At 37.9% G+C, this 7750-nt stretch overlaps 1 long non-coding RNA gene across 2 annotated transcripts; it reads right to left on the bottom strand.

The window, feature by feature from the left end:
* Window positions 1-610: 610 nt before the first annotated feature.
* Window positions 611-2617, bottom strand: LOC127119720 (uncharacterized). 2 transcript variants are annotated; one of them, XR_007802911.1, is made up of 2 exons: window positions 1485-2617; window positions 611-1007 (listed from the first exon to the last, which is right to left on the bottom strand). It is a non-coding gene; the product is annotated as an uncharacterized LOC127119720 (long non-coding RNA). The 2 variants fall into 2 exon arrangements; XR_007802910.1 differs by having other exon boundaries at window positions 1615-2617.
* Between the last annotated feature and the right edge of the window lie 5133 nt (window positions 2618-7750).

Raw genomic sequence — 7750 nt, 5'->3', positions numbered from 1 at the left:
CATATAGGGTCATTATTGATGTATATGTAAGTGAACCTTAACTGGACGTGATTGGAGGCTCGATTGGTTGTTGGTTATCCGTTCATAGTGGTATGCACTATCCTAAGCCATATCCTCACTTACTTTGTCCGTAAGTCGTTTTTGAAAGCTTGCACCTCATTAATTCAAGGTCTTAAAAGCAACGCGTGATTCATAGGTACAAGTTATACTTTACAAAAAAATCCTCTTGAGGAATTGGTGTACAAGTAGGTGCGTAAATTTGGTCGATTACATCCCGTTTTGAGCATTAGTGATTGGTATCTTGTTGACCAAAGTCAACCAACTAATAATGAGTGGCTTGAGAGAGGTTCATAACTGTTCTCTGAGCTTGATAATTACCACTGTTGATATGTTTGGGTCATGCCATGAGAAATTTTATTTAATTGACATTTAAGGTCCATATTATTTTCCGCTAATTGTTCCAGGTGAGATTTAGGCCATCTTGTACACTTTCATACGGAATCATGCATTCAATTGGTAAAAAATAAAGGAAGAATATCCATTTGATCTTGGAACTACTAACTCTAATATAAGATTTCACATGTTTCCAATTCACAAGCATATCACGATATGAGCCTATGTTTATATCTTTATTAACACATAAACATCAGTCAATTCCTGGATTTCATTACAAATGTTTAAAGTACATAGACCATGTGCATAATTACAGTACACGTTCTGCTGCATTTACATAATTTGAGGCAAAAAGAGGACAAGATGAGTATCCCGATAAGGAGGCTCATCCATGTACGCTCGGAGGGGCTTCCAGATGTCGTCTTGATTCGTGCAATCCGATTTGTTTTACCACGTGCCGACAAACGCTTCATGTTGAGTGAAAAGGGATGGAGGAAGAGTCACATTCGTCTTTAAAATCATATGTTGGAACCCGGTGATGGTCAAATACATCCATCGATTAAGAGGTCGCTGTCCCTTCCCGTTGTTCTTCTAGGAGAGGTGTCCAAGAGTACCTGATAAAGAAAAAGACAAACCAAGTCATAATATGAGAGACGACCGTGTAATTTGGTGCACCACATGTGCAAGCTTCGTAATGCATACAATGCAAGCCACAAGAACCACAATTTCTAGCTGCGAATACAAGAGATGAGCCAGGCTACACCAAAAGCAAGAGACATAATGGATGCCTCAAGCTTCCATAACTAAGTCTGATTCATAAACAAAGCCTACTGTTAAATTGCCGGTGTAAATCAAATAGACAGACATATGATAAACAGACGTATGATGTAGCTTTATAAAACCAAAAACCTAATACCAAACCAAGGATAAGATAGCAACTGGAACAAACAGGACCAATGTATCTATCGAAGTGGTGTGTCACGGTAAAACCACAAGGTGCTTACCAAAACCACCCTGCTATATTAGTTTATAATATCACCTTGTATTGAAACGAAATTGAAGCATCAGAATAAGTCTATCAAAATACTCACACAGAAAAAATGAAATCCAGATGATAATAGTGTAACAAAATGGGGACCACCAAAATTTAGAAGATCCGAAAATCTCAATCACTACAGACAAAAGAAACAAATTCAATCCTAACAAATTGGAGAGATTCACCAATTCTAAGAGGGATTCAATCCTAACTGAACGATCCTTTAATTCCTGCCAGCTCACAACAAAAAGGACCACACACCCCCATCTATAAGAGGAGGCGTTCAATCATTGAAGAGGAGGCTACCGTTATTCTGCAAAAATTCCCAAGAACACTTTTTCAGAAAAGCTCACGATTTTTTAAATCTATATTAGAGTTTCACGCTGAAATTCTAACGTCGATGAGCTCAGGCCAACACAACAATTAATAGCAAACGGAGAAGAATAGAGAATAATAGAGAAGAACAGAGAAGAAGAAGACAAAGAGGAATCAAAATTAAAAGAGGACTTATCTCAAACGTAGTGGGGAAGCGTCGCCGGTAACTGGACTCCGATCAAGTATATTTTCTTTTCTTTCTTTGCTTAGACTCGTCGCATCGCCTTGCTCGCCTTGACGAGCCTTTTAAAATCCCCTTGCTAATTGCTTTAAAATGCCCGCTGTCGTTAATTCAATTCCAAAGCTAGGGTTTTCAAGATTGGTTTGTATTTACGTTGATTTCGACTTTGGTTTCATATTTAGAAGGAGTTTGAACTTAGGTTTTGTGCTGTCGGGGAATTTAACCTTTTACTTTCTTGGATGGTTGTAGATCCGGTCGGAGGGGGTTTGTTTTGGTAGATTTAAGACCGGATTTGTGTTCCCTGGCAAAGAATAGGGGGGGGGGGTTAATGTGTAGGTTTTGTGTTTTGGTTAAGGTTTCGCCGGAGAAGAAGGTGGCTCCGCCACCATCGGCCGGCAACCACCGTCTTCTCCGGTAGGGCACGGATGGAGAAAGAGGTGAGAAATTGCAGAGCGTTCTGTATTTGAGAAAGGAAGAGAGAGATTTTTTTTTTGTGAAATGTTTTAAATTCTTTGGGATAGTAATTTTAAAGTCTCCGCTGTGGGCTTAGGGGCGGTGGCGACAAGTGTCTCCACCATGGACACTTGTCACCACCAAGATGGCCCTTTTTCCACTAATCCCACGCGCTAGTATACACCATATTATCATGCATCTCCTTATTTCCACCGTGAGATCTACAGACCAAGTCAAATCTTCAGATCTGACGGTCTGGAGCGTCCCTCTTAGTCAACGTGGTTGACTGAGCCTCCCTTGGGCCTTTTAGAATCTAATGGTCGTTTGTACTTAGGGCTTATCAGGTTTTCTCCTTGCACCCCCGCTTTAGTTCTAAAAGTGCCCATTTGGGCTTAGTTATTTCAAGGCCCACTTATCCATTTTCTTTTTCTCTATTTTCGTCTATTTTTTATTATTATTATTATCCATTTCTCTCATTATTCGTTTTTCTCTAATATTTTTTAATTAGTTTATTTCACTTAATTAATATACTAATGCTTATTGTGTTAATTATTGATTAGTTAATTATTTATTTCTTGTGTGTTTTTCTTGAGTTTAGTTCTTTGCACTTGTTTGATTTGTTTATTTGAGTAATTTTTCATAAGTCATGCATGATACTTTTACAACCCCATTTAAGCCTCGATTCAATGTCGAGTCCATTTCCCAAATGCCCTTGTAAGTCGATTGCTTCTAGCATCACCATCAACCTCACGTAGCTTACTCTTGGGCTTTCTTACAATGAGACCTATTCGATTTTAATTAATCGAGTAGATGATCGATTCACTAAGTAATAACACAATTCATTTACAAATACCAATTCAAATCTTGATCCAATATCAAGTATTGTTATTCAAATTAATTAAAAACATCTAATTACGATTAAACACCATTTTATTTGGAAATGAAAAGGGAGATGGTTTTGAGTTTTCAACTCCTCTCTTCGATTACTTGAATACGAGTTCTCTTACTCGGTTAGTCAAGTAATTGTCATTTTTATCCGCTTAAACATAATTAAATCAAACTACTTTTCATAACAATGAAATGAAAAAAGGAGATGACTTTGAGCCTTCGACTTCTCTCCTCAATTGTTTGAATACGAGTTCTCTTACTCGCTTAGTCAAATAATTGTCATTTTTCCATAAATCAACAACTTAATCAAATCATTTCGTAATAAACTATACGAAAAAGGAGATGGTCTTGAGTCTTTAATTCCGCTTCTCAAATGCTTGGATATGAGTTGTCTTACTCGACTATCCTAGTATTCGTCATCCATTCAAAATACCTTAATCATCACTCAATTAAAATACCTAATCCCAATCAAATACCATTTCATTTAGAAATGAAAAGGGGGATGGTTTTGAGTTTTCAACTCCTCTCCTCGATTATTTGAATACGAGTTCTGTTACTTGGTTAGTCAAATAATTGTCATTGCTAAAATCACCTAACCCTAATTAAATCAATTTATTCTCATAATAAATGAAATGAAAAGGGGGATGGTTTTAAGCCTTTAACTCCTCCCCTCGATTGTTTGAATACGATTTTTCTTACTCTGTCAGTTAGACACTCGTCATTTCTTTACAAACTTTTAAACCCAACTAAATCAAAATAATCATAATAAACTATACGAAAAGGGAGATGGTCTTGAGCCTTCGATTCCTCTCCTCAAATGCTTGGATATGAGTTGTCTTACTCAGCCATTCAAGTACTTGTCGTTCATTCTAAAATACATCAATCATACATAAACCTATTTTCATAATCGCTCAGATGAAAAAGAAAGCGGTTTAGAGTCTTCTATTCCCTTTCCCGATTATTAGGATACGAGTTATCCTACTAGGCTATCAGAGTATTCATCATCCGTTCAAAACACCTTAACCATCATTAAAATCCTTTTATAAGGATGAAAAAGGAAAGTGGTCTAGAGTTTTTTATTCCCACTCTCGACTATTAGGATACGAGTTGTCTTACTCGACTATCCGAGTAATCGTCATCCAACCAAAACTATCTTAACATATTAAACCTATCCTTTCCTCGCCCCGTGCGATCGAAACCAATCAAGAAAAACACCCAACATATTAACTTGTCACCCCCCGTATGACCAAAACCCTTTTTTCGAAAGAACATTATTTAACCCTTTCGAATGCGCACAACAAACCAGTGCTTAAGCCTCCGCCGAGAGTAGATAAGCCAGTGTTTAGCCATTAGAACTCCGACCTACACAGTCGTTCATAATACAAAACACACTAACTAATCGTAGTTTCCTGAACTACGAATGCTTTGATTTCCTTATTGCACCATAAGGATACGTAGGTACGAGATTGTGAGATCTTGGCGAGCACACTAATAAAAAACCTCCCTTTTCTCCCTCAGAGGTTTCCATCCATCTCTATTCTTAATCCTTTATCCACTCGAAGAAAACAAACAACATTACCTAACATTCAAATCGCAAATTAAACTAAAAGGTTCCCGTTGAGTACAACGGACGTGAGGGGTGCTAATACCTTCCCCTTGCGTAATCGACTCCCGAACCTGAATATGGTTGCGATGACCATTATTCTATTTTTTAAAGGTCTTATCGATATTTTCCTATTCCTTTATTGGACTAAATAAAGTTTGGTGGCGACTCTGTTCGAACTATTTTTCCGCGTCCATCGCGAGGGATCGCATTTTTCGAGGTGCGACACATATACTTTACTTCTGAGATAAACTTGGAATCTAACAGGACTTTCACTATGTTTTCAACGGCCTCGGCCTTTACAGGGGATTGTTTTCTCCAACACTAGGACATGTACCTGGAACCAACGTCTAGGTTCAGCTGATGGCCAAGAGGTCGAAATTAACTTGGAGGCATTGGATTAATATGTACCTTACCTCAGGGGAGAGCCAGAATCAGATCTTATCAGACCTAGTTGCATTCTCTTCATGCTACACAAACTCAAATTCGTCGACTGGAGTAGGTCCGACTTCATCTTCACGCACATTTAGATAGAATTCATTATTGCATATTAACTCTGACGTTAGGACATCTTCAAGGATCATCTACCGGTCCTTCTTACCTCCTGCAAATTTGCACTAACTGTGACGTGTTCCTTCTTCTTCATGGTAGTCTATCTTTATGTGGACGGTGGAAGCGACTGCGTCCAATCTCGCCAAGTAGGATCTTCCTAGAATTCCTTTGTATGCGCCTCTTCATTGTATTATGAAAAACATGAGAGTCTCTTATTTATGATGCGTCCCTCCTCCAATTGATAATGTTAGATCTATCGCTCCATGTAGACGAGTAACTGAATCATTGAAAGCTAACTAGTCTTCACCGCCAAACGGGTCCAGGTTTGTCATCTTAAGATTCAACAGTTCCAAAGCGTGTTCGTAAAGGACATTACAAGAGATTCCGTCATATACTAGGAGTTCTATTAAGGCTTGATCGGTGATAACAACCGCTATGACTATTGGTAGTTCAGAGTTTGCAATTCCGTTGATCTTTTCTCTATTCAGGAATCCTAACTCTGGCCTAGAACATGTTGAATCCCTAAATCAGCGTCTAGTAAGGAGCAATTGTAGAATGGTGAAACATTAGATGATGTGACATTTAAAAATGCGTTGATCGACAATGATGTGTGAGAGATTGGATCTGAAGTGGGATCAAGTTTTTTTGTCATCTTCTAAGATGTTACTGCTTACGCTCAATTCATTTCTGGTAGAAATATTTCTTGAGGTTGAGAACGAGATGTTCTGAATAAAACACATGAATCAAAAAGTAGATTCCCACAGACGATGCTGCTGTTCCATTTTGGAACCATAAGTGGAGATAAATGTGGAAGTTGTGGCTGAGTAAGGCGTCTGATGTAGTGGAACGGTGGTGTACCTACAAGGTTAGAAATTTAATGCTAAATTCAGTATGTGAAAGAATAGAGATGATTCAGATTGTGTTTGAAACTTGTTAACTGGACTGGCATCATTCCCTATTGTCATACCCCAATTTTGTCTTACTAGATCCATTGCATTGCATAGTTTCTTTTAGTTGAGACCAACATGTCCATTGCACTTAGTTATACTTCTTGCTCTTTATACATAATTTTCTCCATATGCCTAAGTCCGCTAATGCTAGGTATTTAATCGCAGGTTGGCATTCACTTTGCGTTGAAGTTAATCCCAAACAAACCAATCATTCTTTGCATTCAAACATGCATCACATACATCACATGCATCACCTCATACATAACGCATACATGACATTTATGCATATAGCACGAATCAAGATCCAAGGATTAGTCGTAGGCATCCAGGCCAACCCTCAGTTAAGTCATTGTCACTTCCTCTGAGTGAGTTCCTACCTTATTATCGGGCGTTCCCCATTGAGTTACACCCTTCAACCTTTTGTTGATAAGATGATATCCTCATCTAAGTCAAATAATGTTTCTTTGAACTCCTACCTTATTTATCGTCGAGCGTTCCTCAATGAGTTGTTTCCTATAACATTTTGTTGATAGAAATTACAACTTTCCAAAGAATTGTTATGCAACCTTTTGTGGTCGAGACCCCCAAGCAGTATTACCCAGTAATGCTCCAATACTACCCAACAAGTCAGGTTTATTGAACTTTTGTCAGTAGCCTTATTTTTCCAATATTTTTCTCAGCATCACCCTTTTGGTGGAAGTCCATTAACCGTTATCCGTCATCCTTTTGGTAATGGTAAATCCTTGACATTTTTGATCTTACCGTCATCCTTTTGGTGTCGAAGATCCTTGAAGTTTTAGTCCAATCGTCATCCTTTTGGTGAATGGCGACCTCTCATTATTAAAGCTTATTGTCATCCTTTTGGTGGTAACAAGTTTGGTTGTTTAATTGTACTTTCATCCTTTTAGTGTCGGTGATCGGTGCTTATTATCATCCTTTTGGTGATAACAAGCTTTGCTGTTTGATAATACCTTCATCCTTTCGGTGATGGTGATTGTATTGACTTATTATCATCCTTTTGGTGGTAACAAGTTGTGTTTTTGATCTTACCTTCATCCTTTTGAGGATGGTGATTATTTAAGTCACTGTGAGTTATTATCATCCTTTTGGTGTAACAAAGTTTTGTTATTGATAATACCTTCATCCTTTTGGTGATGGTGATTGTTGACTTATTATCATCCTTTTGGTGGTAACAAGTTTCGATTTTGGTCTTACCTTTATCCTTTTGGTGATGGTGATCATTGAAGTTATTTGACTTATTATCATCCTTTTGGTGATAACAAGTTTTGTTATTGGCCTTACCTTCGTCCTTTTGGTGA

Source organism: Lathyrus oleraceus, chromosome 2, assembly GCF_024323335.1.
Source record: "Lathyrus oleraceus cultivar Zhongwan6 chromosome 2, CAAS_Psat_ZW6_1.0, whole genome shotgun sequence".
Taxonomy (NCBI): domain Eukaryota; kingdom Viridiplantae; phylum Streptophyta; class Magnoliopsida; order Fabales; family Fabaceae; genus Lathyrus; species Lathyrus oleraceus.
The sequence above is the reverse complement of the archived record's forward strand: the minus strand, read 5'-3'. Positions and strand labels throughout refer to the sequence as shown.